Below are 25000 nucleotides of genomic sequence, written 5' to 3'. Positions count from 1 at the left end.
CGGGGCTTGGGTCAGACGAAAGTAGACTCAAATTAGCGTTGTGGCAGTTTATCCTCCTTGGTCTCTGCGCGAGTTTAAGCCGAGTTTACGTTTCCCATACGAAGATTCTCGTTTTTCGTACGAAACGCAACACCTAGACGAGGAAACACTATGCTGAAAATCGCCGAGATGGAAAGTCTCCACCGAATTCCCAAATTTCTCAGCCCTAAGACTTCGTCTGAAATTTTTAACGAACGACGAAAATATATCACGAGTTAACGGGGAATTCCTGATTCGTCAAAACCCGGCTAGCCGCTCTCGAGAAATGTCTAATGTGTTTTTTTCCCCTCGGGGGATAAACGCGGGCTGCATAATATGGAGGGAAAAGTATGAACCGAACTTTATGCGGGTGGGGGATCGTAAGCGTGGCCGAGCGTGCGCCTCTTGGGACGCCTCCGACGCCCCGGGTAAACCGATTACCTCTGCTCCGAGCAACGTATATAGCGCGCATTTTAGCTTTAACTGCGGCACTCCGCAAGTGAGGATTGGTGAGCTTCGTCGGGTACCTACCCGGTAGTTTTTGTATAGATGAAAGTATTCTCAATTTTTTACCAACCCCAAATTAAGGGTGAGAATTGAGAATACGCGAGGTACGCTTATACGCACGGATTTCTATGCGCTTGAGAATATGATTCTTTTGAAATTGTTGCGGCTGAAGAAAAAACTTGAATTTTTGACGATCTTCAAATCGACTCGCGCGTGGCAGTACGATCCCCTGTAATTTCAAGGTTAAACTTGCGCGTACCATCGGTAAAGACCCGAAGTATATACTTTAAAAGCCCAATTTGGTGGCAGTAAAAACAACATTTATTTACGGTCTACTCAGAGGGTAAGAAAAAATTCATGTACAAATAAACGAATAAAACAACGAAATAACGCGGAGGAAAAAAAATTGATGTCGAAAATTGTACCGGTTCAAAAAACCGAGGCATCGTCGCTCATGACTTCCCTAAATTTTTTTTTTTTGCTCTTCTTCGATCTCTCTCAGATTTTGTAACACGTATCGATGGGGATGCGAAATTTTCGCCCAAACTTCGCATCGTTTCGATTCATCTGGAATTTTTTTTTTTTTTTTCTCCCTCTCACCTTTGGCGAGTAAAATTCGGGCGCGCATATAATATTTATTGTGCTCCCGGCTTTTGGGGCAGGCGGTGAAGATTAACCTCTCGCGGGTTTCTGTATAATAGCGAGATCAGGTTGCAAATCTCGCAAGAGAATTCATATACCGTAGGTGTATATACGTGTGTGTGAAAATATACCAACTGCGAGGTAAATTTTTCGGTTCCAAGTTGTTACCTCATTCGAGCCATATAATTATAATAGCTGGTACAGAATTCAAGCGTAAAATTGGTCCGTGCCCTGGACTGACTTTTACAGCTATATTTTAGTGCGCGTATTACTTGATCATTATTATTATGTTAATTACAGTAATTAATGTTCACGGATATTAATTGAGGCTTAAGTTATGCCGCATGCAGAATTTACCCTTCACATATTATATTATTATAATACCATACGTACGCGGCGTACGCGAATTCCTGATTTCGAAAAAGGAATTTCAAGCTTTCGCGTATTCAACGTTTTCAGCGGCGGTAGAAAAGCTGCTACTCCGGTGCATCGATTTCCCGAGAGCTTCGTAACTTTCCTTCATTTTCAAGCTTACATCGACTCGGTAACGATTGAAAAATTACGAAGGAACGAAAAAAGCTTTCATCCCTATCAGTTGGAGATTGTTTTTTCTTTTTTTTTTTTTGTTGACGCAAGTTACTTGGGGCTGTCTAGTGGTAATAATTTATTGCCCCACAACACCCTAGATATTCTACACACGATACACACCTCCGCTCGTACCGTATGTTATTAAGTTTGTGCCTACTCAACTGCAGCTAAAATTATTTTCACCGCACGATAAATTCCGGAGATTAAATATAAACGAATGGTTGTCCTTCCGCGTATACGTAGTACGTAAGTTACTAACGTAAATCGCAAGTCCATACGGTATCGTATCATCTCTTTAGCTTTTTATAACGCGCACACGTATGTAACCGTAAGATACCACGGCGCAGAGTCGTGCAGCGGTTGAAGATTTCGCGTATAAATTCGCATTTAAATCGACAAGATTCGTGAAAAATCGTTGAAAAATTCTTGGGACGAATAAATAAATGTATAAATAAATTTCAGAAAATAACGATGAAAAAACTTTCAACATCTTGCGTCTCGCGTATCGAGATTATCGTCGGTTTATACAATGTATCCAGCAGGATATCGCGAAAGGATCTTCTGATCCTTTGAGCGCGGCAAACGTTGCGATCGTAATAACTAGGAAAATATGATTTTGCGCTCGCGCGTCGCATCGAGGATACGACGGGACCTCCTTCGTTTAGGTTGCTTCGATCATCGTTAATTATCCACTCACCGTGGGGCGCGATATGTTAAAGCCATGCACGATTTTCTCAGAGGTTCTTTTTTTGTACCTCGTACAACGTAATGCGCCGTAGAAAGAAAAGAATCGCCGAATATAACGAAAGAGGCTTCGTCCACGGAAAATATTATAACCAGTTCAAAACATAATTCTGAACCATGAGAGGTGTATTTTAAATGGCAAGTTCCCCGCTGCAGTACAGATGACCGCCTCTTTTTACATACACTGATTACTGACCGTATGCAGTCTTTTCTCAATTTTACGGCAGCATGAACCGCACTGCCCGCAACCAAACGCTTTCATTACACCGAATTTATTTTTTTCAAGTTTTGAAAGTGCTTATTATCCGGAAAAAAATTTGTACAAGTTTGTTAATTATACTTGGAGATTGAGCTCATTGTCAGTAATCCGAATCTGCTGATTGCATTGATCTGTCTATCAAAGTAATTGAGTTATCGTCAATTTTGGAAAGTGAAAAAAATGCGGATATGACGATGCGATTGGTTCGTAGCTCAGTTGACTCGCTTTGTCCTGTAATAAATTTTTGAAATACTAAATTTTTTACCCAAAAGTCGAAAAAATCCGAACGGATACTCTATGGATTCTTCTGGTTTGGGATTCAAAAATCGACAATTTTTTTATCAGATTTTTACATGGTATCCTTATGTATTTTGAGTCCGAAAATCCGGATTTACAAGTTAAATTGATCTATCCATTGAAAAGACCAAGTTATCGCCAGTTTGGCGCTCTTAAAAGTAAAAAACTTGAGATATCTTGATTAATTTGCATTCATAGTCCAATTCAGTTTATAGACGCATGTTTCCGGGATCGACATCACATTAAAAAACGGTAAAACGATATAAAAGCGATATAAAAAATCTCTAATTTTCCTCACATTATTTAGATGTAGTCTCGTGAGAAATGAAAAATGATAGTTACAACTTTTAGCTACACTCGCGCAGGGGTCATGGGATGCGAAATTCATCACGTGAAAATTTACAGCTCGTAACCAGATTTTCTATGGTCAATTGGCAACGCGTTGCATGAAATGACTTGTAGGATATAAACGCAGATATTTCAGACATGCGAGTTTACGAGTTATATAATAATAGTTATAATCTATTTTCTATGCTATATACTTGTAGGTACGGAACGAAGTATAATATTCTTCTTCTTCGGTGAGAGAGAGGGGGGGGGATGCGGTAAATCATAAGAAATATATTCATGCATCGCACCTTACCCTATGATATTATTATAACGATCTCTCGCGAGAAAGTTCCATAAGCCTATTTAAGCGCACCTACACAGCCGCCTGTTCAATCTCACATGGAAAAAGGCGCTATTATCAAACGTTTAGATAAACGGTTCAGGCCATCGGTCCGTATATAGAAAATATTATCACGTTCCCGGACTCGAATTACAATTACATAAAACTAGCCGGGGGTGATCGCAGTTACCGAAAACCTCGTGGAGAAAAAAGACGATAGAAATACCATCTTACACATTATATTATACTTTGGATTTTCGATGGTAATCATCTTCTTCGTACTTTGCGGCATTTCTGGTTGGACTATCGTTAAGTTCTTATTATTATCATCATTATTTTGATGCATGGAAAAAGACCTTCTACACGTCTTGACCCTTCCAATAAAAAATGACATTCCTGCGGGCTGGCTCCGTTACGTCCCTTCAAATCTGATCATACGGACCTATGAGCGGTCATGTTGTAATACCTGTACAGTTTATAATTTTATAGGTATACCAATTTCCGCCCGTGCCAGAAACCATATGGTATACGGGGAATATATATATAATGTATTTTAATATAGGAGGAGGAGAGATAAAAAGAACGAGAAAAAGGAGAAGAAGAAGAAGAAGAAGAAGAAGAAGAAGAGGACTTGTCTCAGAGATCGGTATGAGGATCGCAGGAGGTATGTGAGGAACTTTAACATCCTCCGTCTCTTTCGCTCCCTTCTCGGCGTACCGCGTCTTCCGATCCCTCTTCCTCTTTCTTCCTTTCTTTCTTTTTTTTCGTCAACTACCGTGTTACGTACACCTGTCCACCCTTCCCTACCTACTTACATTTTCTACCTTCCATCGCGTATGCCTCATAACAATACGTGTACGACGTTATTCACACACGCGTGATTCACGAATACCCACCAAAGAAACTAGAGACTCGCGGGTATCCGGTACGACACCGCGGGGGCGGATAAAACGTAAATCTCCATTAGAGTAGCAAGTGTTGTGTTTCTGTCAGGAGAGAGGAGACGGTTTATTTTCCTCAACCGTGTACGGGGATTTTTTGGTCTGCCGAGGAAGGAAAAAAGAACGTCCGTTCGGGGGAACGGGAAGCGAACACATCGAGGGAGTCTGGAACCGAAACCCCACGGACTATCGGGGTCCAACAATATTACAACACGGAACCGAAGAGGAACAAGAAACGTCGAACACGCCCATTGGAAAAATCTCCTAGCCGGAGATCGGAAAATAATCTAATCTAAATGACGTATAAATAACGTAAGGATATATCTGTTCGTTACAATGCGTTGGACTTCAGACACAAGACTTGCCGAACGATTTACATGCAAATGAATATTCTATAGTTTGTTAGTGTCCTGTAATAGAGTTCGAGCTCCGCTCGAAAAATTCAACCTCCTGATGCCGACGACGACGACAACGACGACGACGACGACGACGACGATAGTTACCGTGATTACGATCCCAGATAATTTCGATCGCGTAATAAACGTAATCAATTATAAAAGCATCCATGCTCGGCATACGGTATATGAAGAAAGCAAATTACTTGTTGACCGGATATCGATTCAGTGTATCTTTTGATCGCATATCACGATAGAATCCGAAAATCCCGATGATTCCCGAAGTTGTCCAGCTCCGAAAAAGACTATCTGTTTCATAGATCTTGGGAAAAAAAAAAAAAAAGAAAAAATTTTACGCCCGTCTAAACGATGCAATTACACAGACCAGTCCCCAAACCTGATCCATTTAGCCTCGTAAAATACCATCAGTGCATCGCACCGCGACCGATCACGACGACGAATCGAATTTTCGATGATTCTTTAATTTATTTAAACGAGGGTGATTCGAGGTAACGTCGAACGGACGAAATCGTGTACAATAATAAAGTCGTTCCCGCTCCGATACGCACTAACGATTATTCATAGTTTTTATCCATCGACTATTCCGAGTACCGAGACGATTTTCACTTCAAACTTGTCCCCGTAGAACGCGGGAGATTATTTTCGCCTCGGGGTATTTATTCATGCCCGCCCGAGGCCGTCGTGTATAAGTACACGTGTACACAGCGTATACTTATTTGCATTTTTTTCTCCCAGTTTCATTAACCCTCGACCTCATAGCGGAGAAGGGGAGACCGACTAAAAACGAACATAAGGAAGTAAGCTGCGCGAGAAATAAACCCACCTGAATATTCATACGCCGTTGCTGCCGCCGCTGCCGGTGCTGTTGCCGGGTATATAAATTCAGGAACGTTAAAGCCCGGGTTTAAGTTTCTCGGTTAGAAACGCGTAGTGACTGCAAAGTTCGAATTTGAATTCTCTGAATTCTTCTACGGCCATCCCACGAGTCCGTTCGATTTCTTCTTCCCTTTTTCTTTTCTTTTTCTTTTGATTTTCACAGGCGTTCGGAATCACGAAAAGCGCGATGTGGGTTTTTTTCAAGCGTGTCGAGATTTTTCCATTATCAAAACAGGATCGTTTAGATAAGAGTGAAATTTTTGACGTATCCAGCTGGCTCCTTTGTAATTTCTTTGGCTTTACGATAGCCCCCTCGATCCTTACGACTTCGACCGGCTACAACGTACAGGACGACCGGTCGTTCCCTTTTTCTCGTCCCACGGGGAAGGCGCAGCTTGAAATAATACCTCCTTTTTCGGATCGCCTAAATTAGAGGGTCGAGAAAAGGGGCTTAAAACGCAACCCTTTTCTAATACACACCCCCACGCAACTCCTACCATCACGAAAACTAGAAAAAAAGAAAAATTTACAGGTGCATAAGAATTTTTTCAAACTAATGCACGGGACCAGAAGGGTTGTAAAGATACTGCAGCATCATTATAAAACGTTTATAATATATTTTCTATATGAAATGATCTCATTGTCAAAGCCAATTCCGGATCCTCGGTAGGGTAAGAAAATTTTCATTCCCTCAAATAGAACGAGAAGAGTAATTGAGTTTGTCGTTTTTATCAACACCAAATTTAGCTAAAAAATTTTCGGGTTCCCGTGACTCGCACGACGATGCGATTCGTGGAACAGTTCGAGGTACTAGACGAAAAGGAGAACTGAAAAGAGAATAAATAAAAAGAGCGGAGCTCATGAAGGGAAAAAATCACAGGTGGAAAGGGGCGACCACCTGCGGGCATAAAGGGCACCCCGGAGTAGCTGCGGCAGGTACCACCAGCAAACCACAAGACGCGGTAATTACGTTGGTCGGGGGGCCCTTTAAGAGCAGAGGCAAGGAGTCAGTGATCGTGAAGCCCAAAAAGACTAGAGAGAAATAAAGGAGAGGAGAAACATACTAGGAGTGAAAAATAAAAGAGTAAAAAATCGAAGAATATTGTGAAATAAATAAAAAATGAGAAGAGGAGAAAACGAAAAAAGAAGAAAACATCGGAACCACATAAAAAAGCACTCAAACGAAGACGACCCGATTCGAGAGTAGGACGAAACCAGAGGTGGGCCCTCGGGGCCCTCGGGGCCCGGTTTAGAGGGCCCTTCGGCCGGAGGAAGAGTTGCGCGCGCGGACACGGGTGCACGAAGCGTGACAGTGAATGCGTGCACACCTGCCCTGCCGTCGTTTCACCGGTGGGGGTTCAGGTGTGTGATTTATGGAAACAAAGGGCAGTCGACGAGACTCTAAAAGGGCGGAAAGGAGAGAGGAGTAAAGGAAATAGGTGAAGTTCGGCCCGGGTTTGAAAGGACAGGGCGGAGAAGGATCCTCTCTAGGATTCAACTTAGGTAGTACCTACACCCAGTGGGTCGGAGTTATTGAGGATGTGGAAGTCATAACTCAAGATTTCAAAGGGTTGGAGGGGGTGGTGGCGGTAGGGGATGCGGATAAAATAATCCCCCGTATTTTCCCTTCTTATCTTTTCGAATAGTCGTATAGCCGCGCTCGTACGTCTCCTTCGACCGAATCCGCTTCTTCCTCTCGGATTCGCCCGTATTTCCGTAACTCGTCGCGCGATTCTCCCGTAAAAGATTATCCCCACACCGTAACTCCGGTACATACACCTTATTCACGATTTTTTATTTCTTCTACCTCACTCTCAAAAGTCAAGACCGGCTTTAACAACGTGCGGTTTCCGGTACGGGTTGACTTACAAAGGGTAATGTAAACCTCAACCGACTCCTTGTTCACAACTTTTTACCGTTTTATATATTATACACGAAATTTTGACGCCTCGAGATTCTTCTGTATGAATTCAGTTTTTTAAAATCCGCAAGCTATTTTTTTGGTGCGAACGAATATGAGAGAATCTATGGTGTCGAGAGATGGGCCTTAAAGATGACGGTGCATCGTCGTATTTCCCACTTTTCAGTTAACTTTTCTTTCAACGCCATGGAAATTTTTCTGTCACCTTACGAAAGAGAATTGTCACGGATAATATTCGCAGTTTTCTAATAACGCCACGAGGCAAAACGCTCCATCGAGAATACTTGAACGCGCGGATGTAGCGATTTCGAAGTGCTACGCAAGTACTTCTTTCGTATTCATAAGCCTCTCGTGAGATGTGAATATAATCTTAAATATTTTATCCCGACGCGCGTAGGAAGAGGTGTACAAAGGAAATAAAAAAGATGGAAAAAATTTCGAACGGGTACGCGAGTACTACACGAGTATACTGTAACCAATCTCCGACTCTGGTAACTTTCTGCGCTCGAGGTTTAACTGATAAAAAGTTTGAATTACCTGCAAAATACTGCCCGGAGTCTATGGACTTCATTTATTTCTATTTTACAGACTCCGCGTTCAAAGCTACGTCCGAACGATATTGTAGAAGAGAAAAAAAAGGAAACTGATTAACTCTCGGACGACGGGGAAAAATAGAGAACTGTCTTTTCTATACATTACGCGGAAACCTCGTGGCTAAGGGGGTTATATTTTCGATGATATAGAGAGAACGGTCCAGCTGCTCTGCTTTCTCTTCCATTATATTGGAAATCATTAAGTGTAAGTATATAAATGCAGGTTGTCAAGTAACTCACGATTAGTACACTCACGATTCCCGGAAAGTCTATATAAGGTAGATAATAAGTTACGGTCGTTCATTATGGCGCGAGTTTGTAGAATTTAACGATTTTCGCAATCTGTTATCATCGTTCGTTATTTAAGTGCGTTACATATACATACATATACCCGGCTAGCGGACAAAGCGGTGTCGAACCTCGTGCACCATGTATATATATATATATATGTATAAATATATGTACGGAACGACTAATACCTGTAAAAGTTGTTGCTTTCCTCGGGGCGATTTTCGGGTCTGGGTAACCGGAGCGTTGCTCATACCGAGACTTGAAATGGCCTTAGCCACCTGCAGCCACAAAACGCCCTTTCACTCATTTTATTAACTATTATTACAAGAAATATTTTAGAGCTTGCGGTTTCGAAGACTATTTATTTATTTCTTTTTTTTTTTCATGTTTAGAAAACGTTTCACGAGACTTATTCCGACTCAGTTTTAGTCGAAAAGTTCATTAATTTTGCACGTAGCCTAAACATACGAAACTAACGTACGCGTGACACGTGGACCGAACTCGTATCACCGGAATTCCGTGCGTCACGATTTGGACAAACAAAAACTGTAACGATAACACCAATATCGGCATTCGCCTAAGAATAGCATCCGGTAGTGATTCAAACATTTTGAGCCCGAGCGGGTCGATGAGATACGGAAAATGATGAGACCGAATCCGTTTCCCCACACCACGCATCTTCTTCTTTATTTTCGCGGTATAAATTCCAGGACCACTCGTCGCGGTGGAGAGTTTATTAGCGGATCGGATGATACCCGAGTTGGTCTCTCGTGAGTCAAGAAGGGAAACGGTTTGTTCAGCTTATCTGTACCGAGGGGCTTCCAGAACCCCGAAAATCAATATTGGCATCTGTATAGGGTGATCGTGTGTACGTGTAAGACCGGCAGCTTTTTCTTTGAAGAAAATTCTACTGTGAAATGGGTTCCCCGTGGATAAGAATTCCGGGGTCCCGAGCGCAGGGAGCAGCCCAGCAGCGCGCGCGGTCGGCTAGCTTTGAGTGCAGGCAATTCGAAACGGTTGTTAATATTTGGATAAGCTAGAAAAATAGAAAATACGTAAATATATATATATATACACAATGTAGTATAATAACGCAAGGAAGACTAATGACGAGGTCTCGAATTGTTTCTGTCGTTTTTCTACCGACGAATGGGGGACGAAAGAAATATTTTGTCGAATGCATAACGCGTAATAATAACGTTATAAATTAAAAATGTATGTAATTCGCTTCTCCGCGATAATGTCTTAGGTAACCAAGGAACAAGTTTGAAACTTGAGTTGTAAATTAACGCGGCTTTACAACGAGTCGCAAATTTTTATTCATTTTAATATTTGCATAATTTAATTAAAAAAAACTTTCAGGTGATAAAACCAACTTGTAACCGAGCTGAAAAAAAAAAAATTTCGCGTCTATATAATAATGTTGAAACGTCCGCGTACGTCTACAGCTAATATGTATATCATTGAAAATTATCCTCGTGAATTTGTTCCCGCCAAGCGAACGAGCCGCGGTCTCGCCTAAATTCACCACTCGTAATTTAATCGTCGCTTTATTGAGGCGGGATTTTCGAAAACTGCCTACAACAAACCGTGCAGCGTGCGTCCTACGTAAAGAGAAAAAAGATCCCCGACAAAAAAAAAAAAATCTAAATAAAAAGAAAAAAAAGGGTTGGCCGTTCTCCTTTCCAACGGTTCATGGGTTTGTCGAAAATAAAAATAAATAATTAATGTACTACGAGCCGCGTTGCTGAAAAATACCATAGTCGTAAAGTAGTAGTCAGGTCGAGGTCCGCGTCGGCTACGGCAGAGCATCGAGAGTTTTTGGGGACGTTTATCCTCGCCTAAACAAAAACGTTCAACGGCGGGGCCCCGAACGGTCCGCCGTTGCAAGCGAGCGCGGAGCTACGTGAAAATAAAAAGAATTACAATCTGGAAAGAGCGGCGTAAGCGGATCCTTTTTGCCCGTGAACCGTGCGAAAGAAGCCCGCGGTGATAGCGAGGTATAAATGCTATGTACGTGTGAGCGTATAGGTGATAAACATTTATGTATTTTTGCGATAACGTTCGTACGTTGAAACGTTCGTCGTGACTGCAGCGGTGCAGACAACGGGAACTAATTTCCACTCGGTTTCAAACAACGGATAGGAATGTATTTACAGTGGTCGCTCACTTTTAAAGCGGAAAAAGGAAACGACAATCTTCCCTGCTGTCCTCCGTCGCAGAGGGGAAGAGATACAACCAATCTGCGAACACGGCTTGCCCATTTGGACCCCCTTGACCTACTCGACCTATCGCAGCTGTACGCTCGCGTCATTCTTCGAGACACCCACTCGGAGCGCGAAATGAAAGAAACCTTTAAAAACTGCAGCGGACGAGTTGAAAATTCATTTTGTTAAGGTGATCGCCAATTACCGAAAGGACATCTGTTTTGACTTCCACGATCAATTCTCCGATCTAGATCTATACGCGTGTAAATTAACACGGAAAAATTCTAGCTCCAAAAATACAACCGCGTGTTTGACATGGGCGAGTTCGAACAATGGAACGCGGTATACGCGATCAGCTATCTGAAATTGAATCTTAAATAAACAAATTTTTTTTTTTCTATTCGCTTTTGTTCATTTTGGTCCATAAGATTTATCGCGGCATCTATAACGTCATTATGCGTTAACCATTAAAATTCAATCGCCCAAGATTTCTATCCGGAGGGACTTTTGTGTGTTTTCAGCTTGAATACAATTTCAATCATGATATTTGTGGCAAGGCCACACGACCGAATGAACGAAAATCAATGTCGGTTGGAACCGCATACGAACTGCAGAAAATCACGACTACTTCTTAAACTTCACATATAAAGCATCCGACACCTGTTGATAAAACAAAAACACCAATGATCTCCACTGTGAATTATCATCAATTTTTTTTCGAGATGGTTAATTATAGTAGACTTCGCGTACCTGCATGGTTTGATAGAGGTAAATATCGAACAGCTGAGCTTTGGTGAAAGAATTATTCCATACAGACGCGTTATATCCATATGTAACATTAGGTGATAAATTATACTCACAAATTAATTACCGACCTATAGAGTAACCAATTAAATAGCTGTACTCAATGAAATCGTGATGCGTAATATATCGATGGTAAGATAAACCGATTTAATTGTAGGTCTGGGTATCAAGAGTTGATTAACTAGTCACCGTGCGGTACTGATTTTATCTGACTTTCCATTACCACCGTTTATGGTCCATCACGGTCGGGAAACAAAGGGCTGCGCCGATTCACTCCCCGTTCACCGTTCCGCGAAATCGACTTCTCCATTTCCGCCATACCTACTCGGTGGGGATTTTTTTTCAACAAAATCCTAAGGACGAATTAGCCAGAAGTGGACCAGGTGAGCAGCGTAGGTATATCGGCGAATTATAATTCAGACGAATGCACGCGACGTATTTGGAGAGCGTGTAAAATGAGAAAGAAGGGCGAACAAAAGGTGGGTTATAAAATTATACGACCAAAATGGTAAAAGTTAGTTTAGTCGCGCTTTAGGCACACGACGACGTACGGGGCTTAATTATACCAATATTTATTGCGTTCGCCCGAACAAGAGCTGTTGCGAAATACCATTGTACTCCGGAGTGGTAGATACTAACTGCTAGCCATTCGCGGTCTTGCCCGGCAAATTTGCATATTTTTATGCAGGACTGTCCATTGTTTTAATGGGTAGAAACAACGCTGCGTAGTTGTAACCGAGGCCCGAGGGAACAAGGATCCCTTTTAAACAGACCCTTGTTTATAAAATCCGCATTGTTTTAATAGCCGCGAGTTTTTAGTGGGACCAAAAACTATTTTTGCATATTATACGACGTCTGGAGAACCGAACCGCTCGTGGGAATGAACGAAAGAATTTTAAAAACTCCTTAAAATAACAACGAGAATAAATAAAATTAAGGACTCAATTAACATTGAAACCCCGTACGCGAGAACTTTACGGATTATGCAAGTGAAAATTCGCGAGAAGCGAACCAAACGACTGCGTGGCTCCGGTACGGCATCGAGGGGATAACCGTCATCGGGCTAATAAAGTTGTTGAAGCAAACGACACACGCTGAATATTCTTTATGTCACGCAACTCTGAAGTATTAATTCGAATGCCGTGTCCTCGAGCGATCGCCCGGGCGGACGTCGCCTCCCGCGTTCTGAACGTCGGCGCTCTTCGCGGTGAGCGTTGAACCACCACCCCAATGGAGAAGCAATGGAAGGGTTCGAAAACCATTCTCGATATTTGGGGTTTTGATTTTTATTTTTTGGTTCCAGTTTTTTCCCACGTAAACTCTGTTTTTCGGGATAACTGGAATAATACCTGGAGAAGAGAGAAAAAAAAAATGAGGGTATCTAATAAATATGGATTTCGAGTCATTACCGTTCGTGTTATGGGTGAAATTGATTCGAAAAATTATTACGGCAATACCCACACGATGTGAAAATTTTCGAAATCAATATTCCGGCGCACAGACGATAGCGTGATCGGAATACGTATTCGAATATATCGGGTGGTAGCTGCTTCGTACCGACGTATAATACTTGGGTTTATGCGGAGCCAACCAAAGATTCATGGCGATCGTAACTAAATTTACCGATCTCACAATACGTCTTGGTCTCAGATGTAATTATCTCTAAGTTTTAATCAGGCGATCCTCGGCATAATTGAAGTGATTTAGCGTAGAGGTTGCACTACGGGAAGTCTAACCCCCCGTAGGGATAAACCCGCGTCTCGAGGGCCCCAAAACACAAGTTAAAATCTCGCTCCGTGCAACACCGCTCGCTTGTGTCTTCCACAATTACGACCATTGTCTTTCTCCTAAGAGAACTGACGAAAAAACAAGAATACAAAAAAAAAAAAAAACCCTCTGCCAAATTCGTATTCCATTCATAATTACCGACCATTTTCAAGTCATTATTCGTGTCATTGTACTCGTGGTTATCGATCAACTCAAACCTCACATTTAGGTATACCGGCCCTCGGGATTCTCCAAAGGTCTTTTCACCTCTAGACAATCGTCCGTACACCGAAGAAATTTTTTAATAATACGTTCTCTTCTTTTACCGTCAACTCATTACGCGATGGAACACCTATGGGCTTTCACGTGACCAAGTGTCTTCGACACGTGGAGTCAATTAAATTCGTTTTTCATAAAACGAAACCAAAAAAAACAAATAACCAAATAACGACGCTACGGCTTCATTTGGAAAAATAGTAATAGCGGCAAATTTTGTCTTATTTTCCATCGACGAGCGGTATCGGCGCGAAGATAAGACGACCGTTCTTCGACTCTCACAGCCTCGTTCTCCCGCTTCTATCTCATGAACTTGTATATTTTTTTCTTTATTTTGGTTTTTCCCCCTCCGTGATATTAGAACGCGGACCATCATCGACGTAGAAATGGAACCCCGTCGCGTTCGGTCCTCATTACCGCACCTTTTCTTGATGAAGCATTCAACGCGCGCGCGCGCGTATCCGAAAAGGTATAATACGAGGCCTTGTTTGATGCATTGTCTTTAGAATTAGTTCTTCCCCTCGTGACTCGTGTATAGCCGCGCGAGGAGATGCCGAAATATTTTCTGTCTCACGGACGCGTTGCGGCTCCGACCCCATCGTTCGTATACTCGGATATTTTCGAGGTTGGACGAACGCACTTAGCAGTTCATCATTGTAATTGATTTCGTTTTTGACCAGACGAGAACTATGTAGATTATAGATGAACTTAATGAGTGGTTACATTATCAATCTGTTGACGGTTAAAAGGAATTGGTGATGAGCGATCTTTCGGGTTATCAGATGACCACGGGATCTGACTTTTAATACCCCGTTGAACGATGTCGTTAATCCTTTTAGTTTTTTTCGGATATATTTTTTTTTTTTTTTTTTTTTTGTTTTTTTTACACAGGACTGGTTTATACGGCGATCGCGTGATAAATCTTCACCTCGGACACCGCGATAGCGATGTAATTTCACCTGATTTTCTATGCCGTTGAGAAGAACAATAAGTGTATAGAAATAGAAAGGTGCGGAGCGGTAATTGAATTTACTCAGAAATTGAAGGGGGATTCGATTATCGCAAGTAGACAGTGGGAAATCTGACGGGAACGATATGGAGTATAAATTCTTTCCAGGGAATCCGGTATGATTGCCCGTGAAAATAAGACAAAGGGCAGAAAAACCTTTTATATTACATCCATATTATATACACGTCGCTGTTTACGGGGTCTCGAAAGTTTTTGGGCGAAACCAAATTTTTTTCGCAAAATTAGTGATGGGGTGTTGAAAAATTGAGGTACCGGGTCCGCGAAATAGAATTCTAAAAACCTTTAACCAACCGAAACCGAAAACAAAGGTTCGTCTTTTTTTCATTTTGAAACTGAGAAGGTATCGCTGCCTAAGACAATGCCCGCAGAGGCTGATGATGAATGAGAAGTTCGCTGAAGGAAAATTGGAATATTTTGAGAAATCGTGTAAAATGTTGGGCGGTTCCCGACGGTTAAAAAACTCGATGGATTTGAACCCTGAGACGATTCCATTTACTGGCCGAAATTGATCTTTGGCGGTTACAGCTGCTCCTGCTCGGACTTTAGCCGTTTTACTTTCGATGCCGCTAACACGCCAAGCGTTAATTTTGCCCCGTTCCCGTTGGAGCTTAATTGCAAAATTTGAAACTATACCGGTGCAGCCACCGTAGAAGAAGTTCGCGTGGCGGCGTCCAAACTTGCCTTACGTTTCTTCACTCTCCCTCTTTAATTTCACAGACGAAGAGAATAATCTAAAAAAAACTTTCTCAATATCACACTTGTTATACACCCGAGAGACTAATTTTGCCGACTAAAAATCTGGAAAGTACGCGAATCGAAAAGCTAGTTACGACGGTAACGTTCGTTTGAGCTTCAATTATCCAATTTACTGTAATTGAAAATTATTTTAGCAATTAATTGATTTCATTGGCAATTGAAGAGGTGATTATTGCTTTCTCGTCAAATGAATACAACCGATTATCCGGATTACAGGTCTATGAAAATCAGTTTTCCTATTTCTCGCCGTGGGGGATGGGATACGTGAAATCATGGAGAAACGGAGGAGGAAATTTCTCAGTCCGCCGAGTCGGTCGGAGTGACGTACGAAGCATTCGCGAGTGTGTATATATTTCAGTTCCTAATTAGTTTCAGGAGAAGAATATATTCTGGCGACAATGTGAAGAAAAAAGAAATATATGTACGACGATGAATCTGTCGCTCCGGGTTATATGGGTTGTATATAATACGAGGTGGAGTCAAAAGAGAACCGTGACATATCGCGTTAATGGCATATCTAACTAGCTTGTGTTTGCCCGGTGAGTATAGAGCAGATATGGCGTCTGGTATATAGCGATGAGGAGTGATAAGAAATGATCATAAAGCAGTTTGCTGTAATGAGAAACGACCCGCGGTATAGTTCGTCGGTCCGTCTTACATGCGTCCGCGCCGTTCTTCTCGTTGTTTATTCGTTCGTTCGTTCGTTTATTCCTTGGGTTGGTCAGTCAGTTTCACAAAAACCGGGTGCCCTTCCATTAAAAGTTGCAAACGATCTCCGCCTAATGAGATACCGAAAAGTTAATGGCCCCTTTAATTGGGTTGTTAATTTTCGGAGATGAATTCATAGGTTAAAAATGCAAAAGCTATCTAATACCGTCGAGACACCGACCAGAGTCAAAAGAGGAAACTACAAAAAGGAGGGGAGGAGTCCACCGTATTAGGTGCCCCAATTTTTTTTTTTCTTTTTTTTTTTGTCCTTTCAGATTACATCCCGTATTTTCGAGTTCACGAGCGGACCAGAAAAAATACCTTCGTTTCTCGATCGGGCGTCCGTAGGACGGCAAAAATTTGTCGAAAAACATCCAGCTAATTTTTCACGAAAATGAAGGAAAAATCGATTTGCCAAAGACATCCGGAGCGAAAATCGGGCCGTCATCGAGGTAATTTAAAATTAACCAGAACCGCCTCTTTGTAACCGACCAGCAAGTCATTTGTTCACTACCTGTTTCACGCCATTCGATTTCTCCCATGAATTCTCATGGGAATAAAAAATATCCTTCCGATACGAGCGCGACAGAACGTCGTCGAACGGAAAGACTCGACTATACGACCCGACGATTTTCTCAACATTGGGAGGTGTGACTACAGTGACTGCGTGATTTTTTTTCTCTCTTTTTTCAAATTTTGTATAACTTGTACTTTACATGGTACCTACGAAGTATGAGTAGGTATACAGTCGTTCTCGTGTTCCGGGGTACTCCCAATTTTCAGGTGTAAAATTTCAATTACCTCGACCGTTTTCGGCGATCCACCCTCAAAAATTAGTACATAGTCGAATATAAGAAAGAAACAATGGATTTGAAAAAAAAAATCCATCGAACAACGGCCGCCGAAGAATGCGGGCATTGTGGTCGCACTCTATACTCTATACCGGGGAGAAGACCCATTGCCAACCCATTGTCAGCGATTATAGACAATTCTCCGTTTTATCCATTCTCGAAGATTTCAATTTTTTTCTTTTTACATTTTTTTATTCCTTGTTTTTTTTTTTTTTCTTCGTTTTTCAGTCGAACCGATTCTTACCTTAATATACCAACGCGCGGCGCACAGACCACTTTTGTTACACCAAGTGATCTTTTATCGTCCGTTCATTGAAGTAAGCCGAAAGCCGATAGATTATTTTAATCGGAATGGAACCGCGACAAGACACACCGCCTTTGTCCGATCCATCTGGACCCCTCCGCACTAACTGTTGCGGCAATTTCACACGCCTTTCTTTCTTCTTTTCTCTTTCTTTTTTATTATCCCTTTCTTTTCATTGTTTTTTTTTTTTTTTTTTTTCTATTTTGCTTTTACACAAAATAAAGTGATTTTTCCCCATTCAATGCATTGTGTAGATTCTTTTACAATATTTGAAAATCGTCAGGTGTATTAATCTCGACTTTGCGTCGTTACGCATTTTCTATCGGGGTAAACAAGAAAAAAAAAAATAGTTGAAAAACGGGTGATAAAATGCAGCGCCGTTATAAAGCACAGACAATACGTTAAAAAGGAACTAAAAAAAAAAAAAAAAAATGATGATGAAAAAGTTTGGTATCGCGTAAAAATGAAGGTTCAGAAAATGATGAATCTCAGGTCTGAAAACAGCGGTTGTGGTTGGACTAATAATTGTTCGCAGTGAAATTCCTGTGGCGAACGTATAAACGTAGTCGGTATACACCCGGAGGAAAGAGACCATCCGATGTGGCCTTTCCGCGTCGGTTGTTCCAGAAAATTGAACCTCCGGTACACAAGGCGTACGTACGTACCGTGATTTACTTCGTAATTAATACGTTAGCTTCGTACGAAAGCCGGAGGTTGCGGTTACATCGAATTATTCGACTTTTTAATATTCGAACTGACCAGTTGACCCGGACTCGGTGAAACGATCATCGTTAAATACTCTCACGTGTATCGACGCGACGTACCTCTTCCCTCGCAAAATCTCGAGTCGATCGTAAAATAACTGCACATGTTTTTTTAAAAAAAAAAAAAAAAAAAAGAGAGAGAAAACCGTACGTATGCATCTCGTTGTCGAGGACCTATACATCAAGTGCACGGCTTATTAATTCTGCAAGTTTTTATTGGCCGCGTCGCTATTTCGGGTGATTTCTTTTTATTTTTCTCTCCATAAATTTCATATTATTTGTAATCCGTATCCGAGGTCCCCGAAAAAGAAATGAACGTTCATTATTCCTTCTCGGTATTCCATCGCTAGTTGGCTTTGGTTTTCATTCTAATCGTGGGATAGGCCCTTGGGGTACTTTTGCGGAGACTGTAGCGCGGTGGAGATAATTGCAGGTAATCATAAGGCGTCGGTGGTTTAATACGGTCTGCTACCGTAGCCGGGAGTCGCGTTCTAGTCTACGCCCATTTTTTATATAAATTGTATACGAAATCAGTTTCAGCCGGATCGATCCGCACGCAATTTTTCGAACTAGACCAATCTGGCGCGTAGCTTTTTTTCTTCCCGTTGGAATTCCATCTCGCGGCGCAAAAAAATCGGACATCAGCATTCGGGACGCGTGCAGGACCGAGTTTCTGATCGTAACATCTAGAGATCCGGGTTATAAGGAACCGGAAAAAAGAAACTCGAAAATTTTGTTTCGGGGGATCATATAGACGTATTCTATGCTTACGTCGTCTGGACCTGGTAATTACCCCCTAATAACGGTAATTAGCCTAGGGGCAAGATGCCGACTTTACGTATCTTCTTTTACGTATGTAGCCTACCCACCTATAGTCCGATATACGCGAGGGTAGAGAATAGCGGTGGATGACAGGAACATCTTTAATGAGTGATTATTTTAGGAATAGCCGCGATGTATAAAGCTCGGTGCATCGGATGCAACGCTTCGCCAGACATATTATTAGGTCGAACGTTTCACGCCTTTTGCGAGAAAAATTATAATTTTAGGGTTAAGCTGTTCTTAATGATTCCTCTTAATTACCGGCGCAAGGTGGAAAACGCCCATTATATATTCTTGTTAAACTATTTCAACCCTGAAAATATCTATAAGTATACACCTTCGCGTACATGCATTTCCGTACACATATGTATACCGGACCTCGGTTAACGACTCTCGTAGACAGGAGACCTATCAAGGTCCCGATGGCTAGTGAAATGATAATCGACTGCGACCCACATTACGCGTCATCAATTCGGTACATACAGACGCCCTCGGAGCGCAGCTGATAAATGTTTGCGACCAAAAACTTATGGCGACCCCATGAGATTCCACCGCAGATAACCGTTAAATGCAAATTCAATCCGACGCGCTATTCGAAATTTTTTTTTTTATATTCCTAAAGAAAATTAAGCATCGCCTAGTTCATGACGAACAGCGTAGCTGATCATAATCGCAATCATTCGTAATTCGAGAAAATAGTTGAAATTTTTTTTTTTTCCTCTACCTCCGTTCACGTCGCAATTGCGATTCGCGTTGCGTTAAAACTTCAAAGTGCAAAAATGATCGTAAATTATACCGTATCCGCACGGACATTGTGGCGGTACAATTTTTACAGGCAATTTTTGAACACTCCGTAACTAATCTGAGGTAATAATTCCGGGTGATGTTACACGATATATGGTATACATTCGGTAACAATGAGAAACAAAGGGATTCTTTCCTAACCCTTCGAAGGAGTACAATACACCTGGATGATATACCTCGGATCAGGGATGGTCAGCCCTGTCTGAGTAATTGGTCGGATAATAAATGACCTTCTCTTGTTCTATGGACAGCTTTTCTACCCCATCTCACGCGTAAGGACGTTGAAATTCCGACGGAAAAACGAAACCGAGTTCCTCTCATAGATCTCCGGATTTCCAAAAAAAAAATTCAATCAAACTTTTCCTCGAATGAATCGCCCGGCGGAACAAAATCGTTTCTGAAAAATCTCCGTCGAAAACTGTTATTACGTCGGACCGAGAACCCAGATCTCGATCGTTTTTCAGCTAGATCGGCGTAGCTATAAAATCCTCAGCTAAGACCGACCAATATTCCACGGTATCGTGATTCGCGTACACCGTGCTCTCCGCATCGTTGGTTCGGTTCGGCAGCGCGGTGCAGCGCCTCTACGTACATCGGTTGCATCGTTCGTAACGCTGCACCGCAATTATTCGCGGCAGATCGCACGCGTTCCGGTGTATGTCACAGCGACGCCCGCCTCCCCCATTTGAAAACTGAGCGAGGCTGAGAACACGCTTGAAATACGCCCTCCAAACGTCCGACGCGCTTAACGCCCGCGCCAGTTTCTGCTTATGCCGTTGCGCGTTGCCGCGACGGACGGCGCGGATAGCCCGCGGTGCAAAATGGAACGGACCGGGAGGTCGCTCGTTTTCTTTACGTAATTTCTATCGGGGACAACGAATATCAACTCGAAAACACAATATCCGATGTCACGTACGCCGGCCCATCGATCTCGATATCGAATCGGTATGCGTGCCCGATGATCGGAGATAAGAAAATTTTTTTTACATATTTCATCGAGCTTTTTTACTGCCGTCCGATAATCGCGATCGCACCATCGGTATTCGCAGTCCGTTTCGCGACCATTATTTTTTTCATCCTCGTTACAATTGTCTCCGCAAATGGATTCGTTTCTCGTATGCTTCGGTAATCCGACAAAGGCCTTTATTCGCACAGATATAAAAGCGGCGGCGTTTCAATCACTGAATTTCACACCGATTTCATACGCGTTACGGATCGCCGCTCGAGGTCAATCGTTGACCTCGACCGCTCCGCAGGGCACGACGATCACCAAGCGATACGCGGCGTACGCGCGGATTCGAAAAATCGCCTCTACGTATCGCGGAGCTGCATTACTTTCGTCGGTGTCAATTGTTTTTTCCACCCGTAAAACTACCTTGATTTTATTTTATTTTTTTTTCGAACAGCCGGCGGACACGTACGCCCCGTCTCCGTCAGCGTGTGTAATAATATATGGCGTTTCACTCGGCTGTTTGCTATAGCGCATAGTCATGCGATAGGATTTACACTGGGCGATTTTGCTGATGGATCACGAGGCTTCTTAATTCGTACGTTATCTACACACACGTGCCACGTCTCACCTTCACGAATACAAGCGTAACATCCCTACGCGTTCCACGTACGACTCGGGGAGGAGAGGAGGGAACCGACGGACGGATGGTTGCAATGGCTGCATCATCAATGGTTCCGGCTAGTGGTGCGCGATTCCCCTCGTAATACCTATACAAAAAGTAAAATCCTCCTCGTCGCACGGTGTCGGTGGTTGGGTGCGTTGGGTGTGTTGGGTGAAAATATACGAGTGTGGCGCGTTCACGTGAACGTCAACACACGCGAAACACGTGCACGGTAGAGACCATCGCCGGTATCCTCTGTACGCCTCCCTTCCATCGGTGCTACTTTTTATTTGAACTCATCCTGCATTTATATTATGAAAAATACACAAGTGCGCGGGTGTAGGTGCGTCGGAACGCGTAGGTGCGCGGCGATAGCGTAGTACGGTGGATGGGTATAATGCGAGGACCAGTACGGATGGACGGTTGGACGGATGGACGAGAGTACAAAGCGTGCCACGTTCCGGCGGGCGTGCTTCCTCCTACCGTAGGCACCACCGGGTGTCCGCTCCACTGAGCCATAAGCGAACACCCGCCATTCAAATTGCGTTTATATGTACGTATCTATCCGACGAGCCAACTCTCGCTTTTTAATTGTCACGGTTTTTGGCGCGCTAAATTTTAATTCAACTGTTATAGCTTTCTGGATACGGACTGGATCGGTATCGTTGCGGGATCAAAAAAAAAAACAACGAGCGAATCCCTCGAACCTTGGAAACGGAACTCGTTCGCAATATCGGGGATTCGGTGGAACTGGGAGAGTGAATTTTGAAGAATCGCAGTCTCCGGTCGATTTAATCGGCGCGTCGTTCACGCGGAGTGTGTATCTACACGATTCGTGAAAAGCGCTGACACAATACACGGTGGTGTTACGATACCCCCTGCGGGAACGATCGCGAGCGCGTAATAATAAGAGCGTTTATTATTATGACAATTATCGTCAACGTTATACATTCTAGTCAGAAGAGCAATGGAATCTTTTCTCGTGCCGATAGACACGTAGAGATTTATGCGTGCGTACGTGAAGATATGGTATGTTAACGTACATAGAGAGATACGCGTACAACGCACGGAACGACCGCAAAGGCGACGCTTTTATTTGTTGACCCGTGGTTTATGATTAGCGATAAACTTATGTGCGCTGGCTTAGGGTCCGATTGTAAGAAACCCGAGCGTCACAAGCTTCTCTTTGATCTAAAATTTTCGTATGTGTTGGAGACGCAGACACGTGGAAACCTGGTAATAACATCGTAACGATACCCTCAACTTTCTTCGCGACCTTTCAACCCCGCGTCAGACCTTGACGTTATCGTCTCATTTTTATTTCTCCGATACATTACGAATATATATATATATATATATATATATATATATATATGCGCGGCGTACCCCCGCTGAGAACTGAAAACATCGTTCGCCGTTGCGACTTTATTAACACATGGAAACCAACCCACGTAGGATTCGTGCGTAGAGACGGACTCGTGCAGGGGGCATCTTCTATCTGACAGAGGTGGGGAGGGTCATCGTGCGATAGGAAATCACAAATTATTATTTTCATTTTATATCGTCCGTAATCGTACGGCGTACCGCCATCAGTTCGCTAAAAATACAACAGACAATTAATAAGTGTGAACTTTTTTTCGTTGCAGACGAGCGAAACGGTCGAAATCTTCCCCACGTGCACGTGTCACTGGCATGACTCTGTCAGTTCTACAGGTTTTTTGGGAAGAAAAACAAAAGAATCGATGTACGTACGTGCGGTTACCGCGCGCGGATCGAGGGGGAAAAAATAATGTTCTGGTCTTTTCTCTCTGGTCTGGAGCAAAAAAAAAAAAGAAAGAATATTGACGCAGTGATTCGTTATCGGCGTAATGGCGGGTAAACGGCTATCGGGATGAGCTGACCGTATAAAAGGAATGGATGACGGGAAGGAACGAAGGTGGTAAAGGAGGATCTGCGAAGAAATAAAGGCGCGAAGCGTGAACCATGGAAGAGAAGAAAAAAAAAATAAATAAATAAATAAATAAATAAAACCAAGGAGAAAAGTTCCAGATGCGGCCCGATGCTCTCCGCGGAGGTTATCAGCCGAAGACGCAGTGGCCGACGCGGTAGTTTATCGCGATCCATGGTCAAACGGAGTCGGGAGAGAAAAAAAAAGAAAAAAAAAAAACAAAGTCGAGAGGAAAGTTGGAAGTTGGCGAGGAGATAGCGGTTATATCGAGACGCGGACGTGTGTACCGATAATCGAATGTAACTGCGGCTGAGGAAAAATCAAACCTCAAAGGCGCAAAGGATTTTTATTGAAAGTCCCGGGGATCCCTGATCCCCGAGTGTACGCGTTACGTGTACTCTTTACCCGCGCAGATGGATATAAATTGGGTAGATTTGTATCGGTACTGAAATCCGCCCAGGGTCCGGTTGGCCGCGCAATCGCTGTTTTCCCGGCGTCGGGGAGAGGAGGCGAAATAAAAAAAGTAAAGCTAACAAAGAAATGAATAAAAAATACACGGTCGGTGCACATTTAGCTACCTGAACTCCGCGGCGGGATGCAGTCGGCGGTGAAAATTTACTTTGGTAACGAACCGATTCGGCGCCCGGAGTTAACCTCCGACTCGGAGCTTCCGCTATTATCGCGAGACTCGGACTCGCTCTTGTTATATTACACGTTGAATTTATTTGTCGGTATGATAGAATCGCGATTAAGATTTATTGAATTTTTACCCATACGATACCTCATATTCAATCTCGACGATTGCCTTGCCGATGGAAGTTTTGCAAAATAAATCGGTTCAAGTTAATTTCATTCCATTTTCGAGAGCCAGGTTTTAATTACGCGAAGAACGCAGACGCGTTGCAGTAGCACGGACAGTTGCGGCAACTCCGGTGCGACGCAATCGTCATTTTGTTTTTAATATATATTTTTTTTTGTTTTCTCTTCTCTTCCAGACTGTAAAATGTCTCATCGGATTCGCAGCACCTGCCGCGAATGCATTTGAACGATAATATCCTTTGCATTAACAGTCGCCATCCTTGACATTATTCGACAGCTAAACGACGACGCGCTGCAAGGTACGTACAAAACTAATTGTGAACACATACCTCTGTCGCTATAGTTAACGAAGCCGATCGTTACTTCCAATAATTTCGAAATTCTCTTTTTTTTTTCTTTTATTTCGGATCAACACCCGTTCGATTTCATCGCGTGTAGACGAACAGAGGAATGGAAATAATTTGAGGACGTTGAATCCGTTGATTTCATAAAAATGCACAAACTGAACCACGCGCTGAAAAAAAAGTCTGATAAATTTTAAATGAGCTAGCCAGCTCGTATCTCATTATCATCCCGGTCACAGGAACCTCGGCCGTAAAGGACAATTGCATTATTATATATTTTTCTGCTCTCTTGTTGAGGAAAAATTTCTGTCGTGAAAAAAAAAAATTAAAACACCAACCGAACTTTAGAACCCCGTCCGACCGAAATCGTTTTTATCTTTTTTTATCTGACGCGACGAGAGTTTCGAATTGGATTATAGT

At 42.7% G+C, this 25000-nt stretch overlaps 1 long non-coding RNA gene across 1 annotated transcript; it reads left to right on the top strand.

Annotated features, from left to right (window-relative positions):
• The first annotated feature begins 21343 nt into the window (after positions 1-21343).
• On the top strand, positions 21344-23640 carry LOC125500766. The gene is made up of 3 exons (XR_007278227.1): positions 21344-22022; positions 22106-22285; positions 23116-23640. It is a non-coding gene; the product is annotated as an uncharacterized LOC125500766 (long non-coding RNA).
• Positions 23641-25000: the final 1360 nt, after the last annotated feature.

The sequence above is a fragment of the Athalia rosae genome, chromosome 4 (assembly GCF_917208135.1).
Source record: "Athalia rosae chromosome 4, iyAthRosa1.1, whole genome shotgun sequence".
NCBI lineage: Eukaryota > Metazoa > Arthropoda > Insecta > Hymenoptera > Athaliidae > Athalia > Athalia rosae.
Note: the sequence above shows the minus strand (reverse complement) of the source record. Positions and strands in the feature narration are given on the sequence as shown.